A 13,651-nucleotide genomic window follows, 5' to 3' on the forward strand; every position below is an offset into this window, starting at 1 on the left:
AGTAAGGTATTAATATCCCTGTTTTGCAAATGAAGAAAGTCAAGCTCAGAGAGGGGAAGCAACTTACTAAGCTCGCACCAGCAGTACTCACTGGAGCTCTGATGTAGGTGTCTTTGGTTCCAAAGCTTCTAATGTTCACCTTTATGTTCTATTGTCACCAATAAGTCCTATGTAGTCAGCTACAAAGGATATATAGGCAAAGTGTTATTGTAACCGAAAGGAGGAAGCATGCCATATGGCATTTATAGGTTTTAGAGTAAGACAGACCTGCATTTGAACTCTTTCCCCATTTCTTTTTTTTAATCTTTTTAAATGTTTATTTATTTTTGAGAGACACAAAGAGACAGAGCGTGAGCAGGGGAGGGGCAGAGAGAGAGAGGGAGACACAGAATCTGAAACAGGCTCCAGGCTCTGAGCGGTCAGCACAGAGCCCGACGTGGGGCTCGAACCCACGAACTGCGAGATCATGACCTGAGCCAAAGTCAGACGCTTAACCAACTGAGCCACCCAGGCGCCCCTCTGTCTCCATTTCTTAATAGCTTGTGACACTATTAACCTGTCTAGACCTCAGTGTCCTCATCTGTAACATGTAATAATAGCATCTGTGTTATAGAATTATGGTGAGGGTTGAATAAGGGAACATGTGTAAAGTCTACATAGTTAACAAGTACTGAATCATCCTTTGTACAAAGCCTTTGGATGCAACCCCATTTGATCCAGAAAACAACCTTGGGCAAGATACTACTAATGTTACTATTATTATGCTCTCTTTACAAGTGTTAAAAATGAGTCTTAAGTAGTTTGTCTAATCAACGAATAGTGACGTGGGACTGGAATTCAGTAAGTCTGACCTCAAAAACTACTTGCAGGTGGACAAGTGGGCTCCATTGGCAGACGGGGCAGCTTCAGATCCACCTGAACATTCTAAAGAACTGCAGAATATATACTTTCACCACGCCAGGCTGCCTTCTTTGGCAGGAGGGCCTATTAGGGGACCTACTTCATCCTGTTGATCCTGCAAGAACATTTTGTTATACATAGGACAATCCTTGGAAATTGTCCGATATTCTCTTTTGGATGATGTATGCACATCAATTGCATATACTGTATGTTGGAAGAAAACAGAGTTGTTTGTTTGTTTGTTTGTTCTTGTGTCCATGGATCTTTCCTTAGCTCATGCCTTAGAATAGAGCAGGTTCAATTACCAAAGATGTTTTTCTAACAAAGGTAGATTAATACCAATTAACAGGTCAGGATAGGAGTTGGGACTTTAGCCTGCTCCCAGAATCAGTTGTGATTTCATGTCACCTGACACATGCATAATTACACACACCGGGAAGCATCCTCCAGCGTGTGCATCACAATAAATGTGTGCTTAATCACAGCCACTCTGCATATATGCTGAATTACACGTTCTGCTACCTGCAGGATTAATTACATGTCGTGTTACATGCACACAATCAGAAGAGGTGACATCTGATGACATTAAAAGACCTAAGGGAACATAAAGGAACAATTTTTAAACAGGTGCATCACGTGTGTGCTTTTTCTTCTCCACAGAAGGCATCAGACATCAATTTCTACTCAATCAATCAAGAAGTACTTATTGAGCACGTTCTGTCAATTTTACTTTTCTAGTGTCTCCCGCATGTAGACTTCCCTCTTCCACTTTCATGATCCCTAGTGCCATCACCTCTCACCTGACAGTCCAAGGTGATGGGAAGGACACGGCAGCAGAACGTCTCTCCCTAACCCTCAGCTAACTCCTGGTCTCCGGTTCAAGTTACCAGCCTTTCTTACCTGCATTGCTGCAGAGATCCCTGACAGGTCCCCTGCTTTCTCCTGAGTCTTAAACCCTCCATCATCAACTAGGGACTCAAAACTCCATTCTGGTCATCTGGGTCCCGACCTTGAGACCCTTCAATGACTTGGAACTTACCTAAAACAAAGCTGGACATTCTGAACGTGAACTGCAAAACCCTGTCTGTCTTTGCCCTTGCCCACTCCTCCAACCTCTTGTTGCCTTGACCTCTCTCCCTAACGCAGGAGACCCTAAAGCAGTCACACTGCTTTCCCTCCCTCCTCCCAGCCGATCATCATTCCACCTACCTCAGCATCATTCACGGGATGCCTGGGTGGCTCGGTAAGCATCTGACTCTTGATTTCAGCTCCGGTCACGATCTCGTGGTCCGTGAGATCGAGCCCTGCCATCAGGCTCTGCGCTCACAGCACAAAGCCTGGTTGGGACCCTCTCTCTTCCTCTCTCTCTGCCCCTCCCCTGCTCACCATCTCCCTCTCTTCTCTCTCAAAATAAATAAATAAAGTAAAATAAAAAGATATCATTCACACACACTGACTCTTCTGCTCCAAAGTTCTCCTCCCTCTCCATGTATCTAATTAAATCCTACCTAACCCTCAGATTCCAGGTCAAGTGTACCCTTCCCAGAATGCTTTCATGAGTGCCCAGACCAGGTTAGTTCCCACTACTAAACTGTGTACTTTTCCTTCATAAGAAATGACTTACGGGCCCCTGGGTGGCCCAGTTGGTTGAGCGTCCAACTCTTGGTTTCGGCTCAGGTCATGATGTTGCGGTTTGTGGGATCGAGCCCTGCATCAGGTTCTGTGCTGACAGCGTGGAGCCTGCTTGGGATTCTCTCTCTTCCTCTCTCTCCGCCCCTCCCCCACTTGTGCATGCTCTCTGTCTCTCTTTCTCTCAAAATAAATGAATAAACTTAAAAAAAAGAAACGATCACAATAATTCCAATTCACCTGTGCAGTATTCTCATTAATGCCTGCCTTAGTCATTGTAAGTTCCCCAACGACCGTGATTGGGTGCAGTTTATCTTTCATTATGTTCTCCTAGTATTGTACCTTGGTACACCGTAACCTTCTAGTAAAGTTATCTAGTAAAGTTTGAAGTATGGGCCATGCAATATGTGGAACATACTTCTGCTAAAACTTATTTGTGCTTCACTGCAATTCAAATTAAACAGGATGTTGTGCATATGACCTGGCAACCCTACTTCCTAATATGTGACGATCGGGTGAAGGAATCAGTTAGTAATTGAGTGACGATTCGGAAGACCAGGCCCAGCTCTGGATTCTGGTTTATCCTCACAGGTCACTTCAATTTTCCTGACATACATACACAATGAGAGTTCATCATCTATAACTCACACTCCTACAATATGGGCGTGAAATGATGAGAAACTATGGGCAAAGCCAAATAATGATGCTTCCCTGCTACAATCCCTTTCAGGACGATTCTTTGTTTCTAAAATTAACTGACTGGTGTAGGCATTCTAGTCTCCTCCAAATTCTAGCTCTCCCTCAAGCCCCTACCCCCGGATTTAAGCTACTCCGTTTTTGCAAACTATGCTAGGTCTTTTGTCGTCTGAAACAGTCACATTTTAGATCTCCCAGGCAGGGCCGGGACTGATATTTAATATTAATGCTTAAGAAAATAGAGATCAATGCAAGGAATCCATGATGAGCAAAATATCAAAAGTTGAAATAAAAACGGCTTCAGTAGGGCTGGTTTTTTTTCTTTTGCCTCAGGCTCCAATACGGCTTGGCACAGCGCTTTCTGGTTAAACTTTTGATATTTTGCTCAGCGTGGATCTCTTTGCATTAATTCCGTGTTCTTAAAAAAATATCCTGAATTGAATACCTCAAACAATATATTGAAAAACCATATTGAATGCATTGCTTATCTTGATTGCTAAGTATTTTGCCCCTTTTCTCCACCTAGCACCCCAGTTGCGTGCCTCACGTGCCTCCCTCGGGTCCCGGCGCTTGTAAGTGGAGCCAGCTTTGGAAGGAAACTTGCAGTGGAAAGGGTGTCAGGTGCAGGGGTAGGCGGGGCCAAAGTGCCATGCTGCATTTATCCCGGGGGGCCAAGAAGAGTAGAAAAGTTCTGAGCAACAGAGAGACAGATTCTAATTTGGGTTTTTGGAGGAGTGTTCTGGCTGCTGGTCCGGTCTAGAGAACGGGTTGGAGGGATCGTGAGCGAGGCGCGGAGACCAGTGAGGAAGGCAGTGCTGGGAGCAGCGTGCGAGATCCGGAGGAGGGAAGAAGCCGAGAGACTAGATGCAGTCCGCACCCCGCACGATGACAATGGGCTCACTACATTTGCTTGGAAGGAGCACCCTCTCCGTTACCTTTACTTCTGGACGATTCTCTGCTGTCTATTCTCTGTTCAGCCTGGCATGTCTTCTTGGAAAGGAGCAGGCAGGGAGGGAGCGCAGAGGGTGGGCTTGTTAGCTCCAGCGAGTAGGATTCTGACTACACGGATGCTCCCTGATTTATTTGCAGACCTTCTGGGCATTTCCCCAGCCCTTACATAAATTAGTTCCCCAGAGATCCATACATTGAATATCATACTCCTTGTTCCCTGCATATATGTTCCCAGAGCTGGGCCAACAAATTCACTTTCCAAAATGGCCTGGAAAGGGACTGTGTTATTGACACTCTCTCCCATGGTATTTGTATTTCAAAAAGCAACGTGCTCAGGAATCCATCATTTCAATTAAAGCTCATCTAGGTGTCCAATGAAAAAAAGATATCAATATAGCAGAGTCCCCAACCCAGGAGGATTCAAATTTCATTTTCAGCCTGAGACCACCATGAACGTGCTGTGTGGCCTTGAATCCACCGTATGGCTTTCTGTGTTCCAGCCTCGCCTTTGGGAGGAAGCTTGCAGGAGACAGATGAGCCTGAACTGTGGGATTTAAATCTTGATGCTGCTACTCACTCGTCATGTGCCCTTGGTCAAGTTATTTAGCCTTTTTTGAAACACACCTGCCTTCCCTTCCTGTCAAAGAGGGAGAACGATGCCCTTCCTCGAAAGGTTGTGATAAAGATGAAAGATGTCAACATCCGACAAGCGCTTAAAACTTCACGGCGTTCAATAAATGCAAGCCATCCCCTCCCCGCAATGGTTAATTGAGGCTGGTAATAGAAAAAAATGTGCCAAAAAAGAGTGGAATGCCATTTTTTTCAGCTGGCGAAAACTCAATCCATTTACATGCCAAGATCTGCTGATACAATGAATAATTTTGGAGTAATTTTACAGTTGTGTATACAGAATGCCAAAATTCAATATGAGGGTGGGTTTTGATGAGACGGAGTCATTCAAGCTAATTGTAGTGCCATATAGGGAAATGCTGCTTGTGTTTGTGTCTTAGCAATATTTTTCAATTGTGCACTTAAAAAATAATAATTTCCCATCAATGCTCTCTTGACGATTTCCGAGATGGGAAAAATGAACCACAAGTAGACTAGCTCCATACCATCGTGTACTATGGTCCGGAATTCCAATCACGAAAACAGGCAGAGATCTTAAGGCTTTGTTATTTTTTGGATATTCAACTTAGTTATTCCTTTAATGTGTTTTTAAGTTGGGTCTCAAGTCACGCTAAGTGTAGTCTCACACCACAGTGCCGAACAACATTTAAAGTTTGAGACATTTTTTTTTTCTCCATCTGTAAAATGGAAGCCACATCTGCTTCCTGTGTGTGGTATAAAATGAAATCAGAAAATGTATGAAAAGAGCTCACTCAGCTTAGTGTCTGATACAGAGCAAGGATTCCTTGATTGGGGTTGTGAGTATCATCATTATTGTTTTTTATAAATAGGTCCTGAACTTTATTTATTTAAAAAAAATTTCCCCAATGTTTATTTATTTATTTTGAGAGAGAGAGAGACAGAGCGCGAGCAAGGGAGGAGCAGAGAGAGAGAGAGAGAGAGAGGGAGACATTGAATCTGAAGGAGGTTCCAGGCTCTGAGCTGTCAGCACAGAGCCCGATGCGGGGCTCAAACTCTCAAACCGAGATAATCATGACCTGAGCCAAAGTCGGACGCTTAACCGACTGAGCCACCCAGGCACCCCTGAACTTTATTTTCTAAAAAATGTTCATCCATTTATATTTGAGAGAGAGAGAGCACAAGCAGGGTAGGGGCAGAGAGAGAGAGAGAGGGAGAGAGAATCTGAAACAGACTCCAGGCTCTGAGCTGTCAGTGCAGAGGCCGACTCAAGGCTCTAATTCATGAACTGTTGAGATCACGACGTGAGCCAAAGTTGGATGCTTAACCAATGGAGCCATCCAGGCGCCCCTTGTATATCATCATTATAATGGTGATGAATAGGTAAAATGTGCTCTTTATTTTTTTCAATTTTTTTCCAATTTTATTGAAACATTTCTCCCAACCATGTAAGTGAGCCTCAGTTTTAACACTGTGGCCCTGTAATGTGACTGCTGCTTAATTATTATCTTGTATTATGCTATGGAATAATTACTTTAACTTTTATTTATAGATAAGACAAAGGAATAAAATATTTTTTATCTTATTAGAAATGAACTTTTCCGGGGCGCCTGGGTGGCTCAGTCGGTTAAGCGGCCGACTTCGGCTCAGGTCATGATCTCACAGTCCATGAGATCGAGCCCCGCGTCGGGCTCTGTGCTGACAGCTCAGAGCCTGGAGCCTGTTTCAGATTCTGTGCCTCCTTCTCTCTCTGACCCTCCCCTGTTCATGCTCCATCTGTCTCTGTCTCAAAAATAAATAAACATTAAAAAAATTAAAAAAAAAAAAAGAAATGAACTTTTCCATAACAAAATGAGGTTCATAAGATTCCCACAACCTGGATTCTCATAAAAAGTTCATCAATTTATCCAAAGTCACCAAGCAAGATCTTTGATTCGGAACACTTTCCACTATCCTAATTTCTTTGAACTTAACGTTCTCTCTGTGGATTTTCTTCCAGAATATTTAAATTTGAGTTTGACTTTATATCCTCTGGAACATGGCTTAGATACTCCCTTTCTTTCCCACCCCCTTTGTTCTGCCATTAGTTGGCATGTTCTCAGTGAATGCAAATTCATTTTTACATCAGCAAAAGCAAAATTGAATAAGGAAGGCCATCTGATATGTAGTAAATCAAACAAAACCACAATGAATCTCAAAGCCAAGTATAAATTTAAAACCCAGCAGGATGTGTAGGAAAGAGCACTGAGCTCAAATCAGGTGAGCTGGAGTCCATGTTAGACTGTGCCACTGACTCATGCCACAGCATGACCTTGGGAGAGTCATTTTTCTTCTGCAAGTTTCTGTTTGTATTTTGGTAAAATTAAGCGTAGTGCTAGATAATCGCGAATTATCCATTGATTTCTCGTAAACGTTCTATAACCCCCCATTAATGAATCTAAAAAATTAAGCCTGGACCCCATCAAGTGTTAGAAAATAATGTGAGTTTTCCCGAGATTAAGAAGTATCCTAATTTTCTCCTATTATGGGTGTATTAGATTGAAGAGTAATCAGTGTAACACATCTTGATTTTGACATGTTGACATCGAGGAACTTGATCATATGTTTCTGGACAAATTAGAAAAACGTGGACCAGATGGGTGGCAAATAAACCTGAGAGAGGGCTGGAATCTCCAGAGGAGTCATACATGTGTCTGAATGTCATTCTCAGACATTGAGATTGAGATGGTCCTGGGTCAGATTTGGTGATCACAATGATGTCCAGTTGATTCTGAAGATCATCTTGGCTTGGAATCCACTGGACTCGGTTACAACCAGGTAGATTAGTTAGTTGAGTTACCTGGGTAATTTACCAAGGCAAGTCACAGGTTTCGATCTCTGACTTGATGCTTGTCAACTTGTGTAGGCATGATTTGGAGAAGATACAGGGGAGATATTGATCAGGTGTATAAATGTTGCAATATGTTGGAATCTCAAAATTATGCCGATGGATGGACTAATGAGTAGAAACAAGCAGAATAAAATGTAAGGGATGCACAAACTCCTGTACTTTATTTACAAGCTTTAAATTAAATTTTTACTTGTGAATTAAATATTTACAAGCTTAAAATTAAATGTGTAGTATCAGACAGTGTGTACCTGACCTGTGAGCATCTCACATGGAACAGACATTCAGGTATGAGAAGACTAGAGAGGCATCTTTCTCCGAATAAAATTATTTTTATGGGCAAACATTTTGTACATGGTAATCCTATTTTTAATTATTTGAGGAACCTGCACCATTTTCCTTGGTGGCTGCCCCGTTTTGCATTTCCACCAATAGTGTGTCAGTTCCCTTTCCTCTACATCCTTACAAACACTTGTCGTCTGTTACTTCTTTGATAAGAGCATCCTGACAGGTGTGAAGTGATATCTCATTTTAATGTTGATTTGCATTTCCTTGATTATTACCTACCATATGATCCAACAGTCCCAGTTCGGGGGTCTTTATCCAACGTAACTGAAATCAGGATCTTGAAGTGGTATTCGCGACGTGTTCATTGCAGCATTATTCACAGTAGCCTAGGCATAGAGATGATCTAAATGTCCATCGGCAGATGAAAGGGTGCAGAAAGTGTGGTATATGCATACAATGGAATAATATTCTGCGATATTAAAAAGAAGAAACTTCTGCCACATACAACAAGATGAGTGAACCGTGAGGACGTTACACTGAGTGAAATAAGCCAGTCATGGGAAGGCAAATTTTACGTGCTTCCACTTATCTGAGGGATCTAAAACAGTCAAAATCATAGCATCAAAGAGTGGAATGGTGGCCATCAGGGACTGGCGGGAAGGGAAAAGGAGGAGTTGCTAATTAACATGCATAAGATTTTAGTTAAGGAAGATGAATAGGTTCTCGAGGACTACTGTGCAACATTGTACTTGTAATCAAAGTACTATACCATACACTTAAAAATTTATTCAGAGGGTCGCTCGTGTTAAGTGTCGTAACAACAATAAAATAAAGAAAAACGCTTGCGTAACGTATAAAACAATCTAAATATTGTAAAATGACAACAACGGATCTCAGAGGCAGAAGAGAGTGGTTGTTAAAAGGCAGAAAGTCCCGGATATAAATCCTGACTTTAACTATAGACAGTCATGTGGCCTTGGGAAAATTATTGAACTATAGCATGACTTGGCTCTTCCATCTATAATACGGCAATAATACCTTCCTAACCAGGACTGTATTAAGGATTAACGCACGTAGCATATTGCCTGGCATATCGCGGCACTCAGTAAATGGTATATCTATTATTTCAGGTATCATTATATGGTGCCCGGGATGAAGGAGGAACGAGGTCGGCTGTGCTCTGTTAATTGTCGACGGACACCTGAAGAATCATATCCAGTTTGGGGTACCCTAATTTAGGAGATTTATAGGAATGTGTTCGAAGGCACGAGGTGGCACAGTTACCAGGACTGTGAGTGCCCGGTAAGTACGATCGAATGCATTTTGCAGGTGTTGAGAGAGTTTTTTTTCGTGAGAAGTGAAACCAGAAGACAATAGTAAGCTAACCCAAAGTGCAAGTATAAGAAAGCTGTTTTGGTTTTTAGCTCCACAAGGCGAGCTTCACTTCGATGGAACATAAGACTTGGACACTTTCTATGATTAGAAGATTATGCATTTCCTGGAGCGGGAGGCAGTCCCTTTACCCTTCGTTGTGTTCAAGCCCCATGGTCAGGGTCTTTGTGGAGGGGACTCCTTCCTAAGGTCAGAGGTCACGTAGGGGAACTAAGACCTCTAAACCCCTCTGGAATGTTAGCATTGCTAGGTGAGAGTGATGGCAGCATTCCCAGTGTCCCCCTGAGAACCCCGATATGCCAGGTGAGTGTACCTAGAGAAGGGTGGGGTTGCCAATGACTTCCAGCTCCAACCCTGGGAAATGATTTGTGTTCCCATCTAGTTCAATGCATCTGCCTTTTCTCCCAGGGCATCAGCCAAGTGCCTGCATATTGGGCTCATCAGTCTTTCTTGAACTACAGAATTAGGGGGTTGCATTTGGCTAATGAACCTCTTCAGAAAAACATACTTCTTCAAATTAGGTTCTAATTGTGTTGGGAAGCGGCAATTGCCTGTAAACTGTTAATATTTCTGGAAGTTGCACCCACCTGAGTGATTTGAGAGCCAACAGCCTTGGGAAGGGCTGGACCCATAGGCTTCTGGACTGTCCCCCACGTGTTAGACTTCCCCTGCTCTCCACCTTCAACCTCCCCGAAAGGATCTGCTGAGTCTGAGCCTTGGGAAGCTCTATGTGTCTCATCAAAATGGGACGCGGATGGAGTTTTCGTATCAGAAGATCTTGCAATCAAATGGGGTTTGGGTTGGGAATCCAGGGTACTTTGATTCTCAAGACGGGTGTAGACCGAGGAAACGTGTATAGTCCCACCCTCATTTAATCAATTAATCCATTTGGTAATGCCCCGGTGACGTGGCCTTAAACTCCTCCTGAAACATTTCCCAAACTGGGCAACTCAACGCTGTCAGATATCTCATTCTGTTTTTGTACAGCTCTGAGAGCTAGAAAGGTCTTAGTGAGGCCACCTCAGTATGAACTGCTTAGCTCCTTTGGGGAATAATACTAACGAGGATGATTATAACAGTCTGCATTTACTGAAAACTTACTACCAACTAAACATTCTAGTAAGGACATTTTCTGGTTTAATCCTGATTATCATGCTATCGGATAAATGTCATGCATCCTATTTTATGGAGTAAGAAACTGAGGCCAAGGGGGTTTTTGTGATTTGCCCAAGAATCAGAGGTGAGTTTCAAGCCCAGATACATAGCATTGAAAAAGCCTGTCCTCCGAACCTCTTCCTTATACTCTAAACGCGGGTCTGTGTGTCCTCTCCCGAGTGGGCCCTCTTTAAAGTCTCCCATCCCTGAAAGAGACTAGATCTTAGATGTGCACTTCATCTCAAACTTCTCGCCAATCAGTGTGGTTATCACTGGCCCAGAGCAGAGGTTTTCAAGCTCTGCTCTGGAAAACCGCATTCGGACGAAGTGCCCCTGTCGGGGCTGAGAGGGGCTGGGCTCACACAACTCTACGATCCCATGTTTGCACCTATTTTTTTTTTTTACTTTTAAAGTTTATTTATTTACTTTTGAAAGAGAGAGAGAGAAGGAGGGCATGCACTCGAGCACAAAAGCAGGGGAGGAGCAGACAAAGCGGGGAGGGGGAGGGAGAGAGAGAGAATCTCAAGCAGGATCCACACTGTCAGTGCAGAGCCTGATGTGGGGCTCACACACTCAGGAACCCTGAGATCATGACCTGAGCTGAAATCAAGGGTTGGATGCTTAACCGGCCGAGCCACCAGGGCGCCCATGCACCTATTTTTTTTATCCACTGGACTTCTGCGTAAGATCTCAGTTGGAGAAAAGTTCCATGGCTCATCAAAGTTCAAAAACTACTTCAGCAGACCGGAATATGGATACAGAATCTAAATATTAATGGGATATTTTAGGCCAATCCCTATATTATAGTACCTGCCCACCCTCGGATCCAGCTCTGAAAACAGCCATGAACAAATGCCCGTTTCATAAAGGAGGGACTTGCGTGTTCATCAGGCAGCAAAGCTTCCTAAGCATCTTCTTCAGCTACTCTGACTCTGGAGAGAGTATTTCCTTCAAACACAAATACACACCCCCAACGCTCACAGACAAGACACGGCTGTCTTCCTCACCCTGCGTCTTCTCTCTACGCTGGCATGCACTCCTTTGTTTCTCCTCCACCCCCGACCCCACCTTGACTCCCACCCTCAGGAGCTTGACATCTGCATTAATCATAGCTTTTCATTCGCTGTATTCTTGACGGTTTGACATTTGGGGGCTTGCTGACTCTGAAAGGACTGCCTTCAATTCTCGCAGAGAGTGAAGGACGCGTGTCTGTCGTACGTAGGCCACCCAATCCAGGGCCTACACGCTGACCGCCTTCTCTGTAGGGCTTTGATACTCTGGGTCACTATTCTCCTGCCCTAATCGTCCCAGACCCAGGTGCCGGATAGTCAGGGACAGCCCCTCTGTCTCAGACGTCACTGAAATTATTTAAGTTGGACAACCCTAAGCTTGGGTGCCCTGCCTCACTTGTTCCTTCCCATGGAAACCTCAGCTGAGGCTCCTGTCCATGTTTCCCCACCCCCATTTGCGTTCGAACGGACCCTGACACTTCCCCAGGGAGCCCCCTTGAAGTAGGGGGTTTGTGTGCACAACAAACTCTTCAACGGCAACCGTCTCCCCATCCGTTAACCTCGCTGAACGTGAATAATAATACAACCTGTGTTTTATAGGAACTCTCCTTTCTCAGAGTGTAGCCGCCTGTCCTCTGCTTCTGCAATCTGCTTTTGAATAGTTATTAACCCAACACAACCAGATCTGCTTCTCAAGTTTCTTCCTTCTAGGAGAAGGGCAGGTACAGGTGGATTCTGAATAAACACCTTTTTCCCCCAACTAAAGACACAAACACATGCATACACACACAAGAACATGTCCTACCCCTGTCCCTTACTGACTTGTCCCGGCTCTTAGCCTCCGCCCCAACCCTGGGACCTTCACGTCCCTCCCGTATCTACTGGCCGGCATGGCTTCCTGAACTTCACCCTCTTGTTTGCTCCTTAAATATGGCTTTACACATGTCCCTCTTGGCCTGAGCTGCTTCAACTGTTCTGAGAAATGGTCCCAAGGCCACTGCTTCTCCCTACGTATCCCTTACCTTTCCTCCTCACGTGACCTTTAGCCCAGGCCTGATCGCAACGGCTGATGACTTCCTGGTAGCTTTCTGCCTCCGTACCAGGTTGGGCATTCCATGAGGCTGGGGCCCACCCAGCACCCAGCTTATGGGGAGCTCACAACAAATATTTCTTCGTTGAATGAATGAATGAATGAATGGATGGTTGAATCTGACCTGTGCTTTTTGTTCTTTGCCCCTCCCTTTCTTCCCAGGAGCCATCAGACGTGTGTGCACGTGCACACACACACACACACACACACACTCCTTTACCTTAAAATGATGCCTCTGTTTACCTCTTGGCAAATACACACTGAATAGCCCCAAGGAAACCATTCAATTTCTTATATATGATTTATAGGCACGATATCTTGAACTGAGTAGTAAAGAGCTTACTTTTTTTAACACATGAGAAAGATCTGAAATTGTGAATTTGGATTCAGGGAGAGGGAAAGAGAAAGGGGCAGGAAAAAAAAGAAGAGAGAGAATGAATGAGTGAAAAAAACTTTGAAGGAAGGGAGAGTGGAGAGAGAGAAAGAAGGGAGGAGGGAGGGAGAGAAAAATCAGTTGGCAGATGTCTCCTGCCAGGACACTCTCTTGTCTGGTTCACTCCAGGAGGGTGGGATATGGGACCCCGTTGCCCCAACCTTAAGTTATTTCCTTATGAACACGACGGTCAAGTTATTCCTGGATCACTGTCAACCCGTAGGGATACTCGCCCACGACTTTTCATTTGGATACAAATTGCCAGAAACACCCAGAGTTGGAAGGTGTCGCTCGAGCCCCTTTGGGAGCCATTCAGACGGGAATCATTCTGTGGGCTGTGTCCCCAGCCCGTGGCTTGTTCTCCAAACTCGAGGACAGGTGCAGGCCTGGTGCCCCTATCGCCTTCCACTTCTTTGTCTCCGTCTAAAGAAACATGACAGATGGGAACAAGCTCTAGATGAAAGTGATCAGTGGGACCTATATAAGCTCCAGGAAGCAGGTAGCACCGGAACAATGGGTTTGGGTGCGCCACGTCGGGGGGGGGGGGGGGGGGTGGGAGCGCTCTTCCCTTCAGGAGAATTAGGAGACATTCCAGGCCCTTCTCCCTACCTCTGCTGCTCATGCATCCAGAG

At 44.4% G+C, this 13,651-nt stretch overlaps 1 non-coding gene across 1 annotated transcript; it reads right to left on the reverse strand.

The window, feature by feature from the left end:
- Window positions 1-428: 428 nt before the first annotated feature.
- On the reverse strand, window positions 429-513 carry TRNAQ-UUG (transfer RNA glutamine (anticodon UUG)). The gene has a single exon. It is a non-coding gene; the product is annotated as a tRNA-Gln (tRNA).
- Window positions 514-13,651: the final 13,138 nt, after the last annotated feature.

Source organism: Acinonyx jubatus, chromosome D4 (genome assembly GCF_027475565.1).
Source record: "Acinonyx jubatus isolate Ajub_Pintada_27869175 chromosome D4, VMU_Ajub_asm_v1.0, whole genome shotgun sequence".
NCBI lineage: Eukaryota > Metazoa > Chordata > Mammalia > Carnivora > Felidae > Acinonyx > Acinonyx jubatus.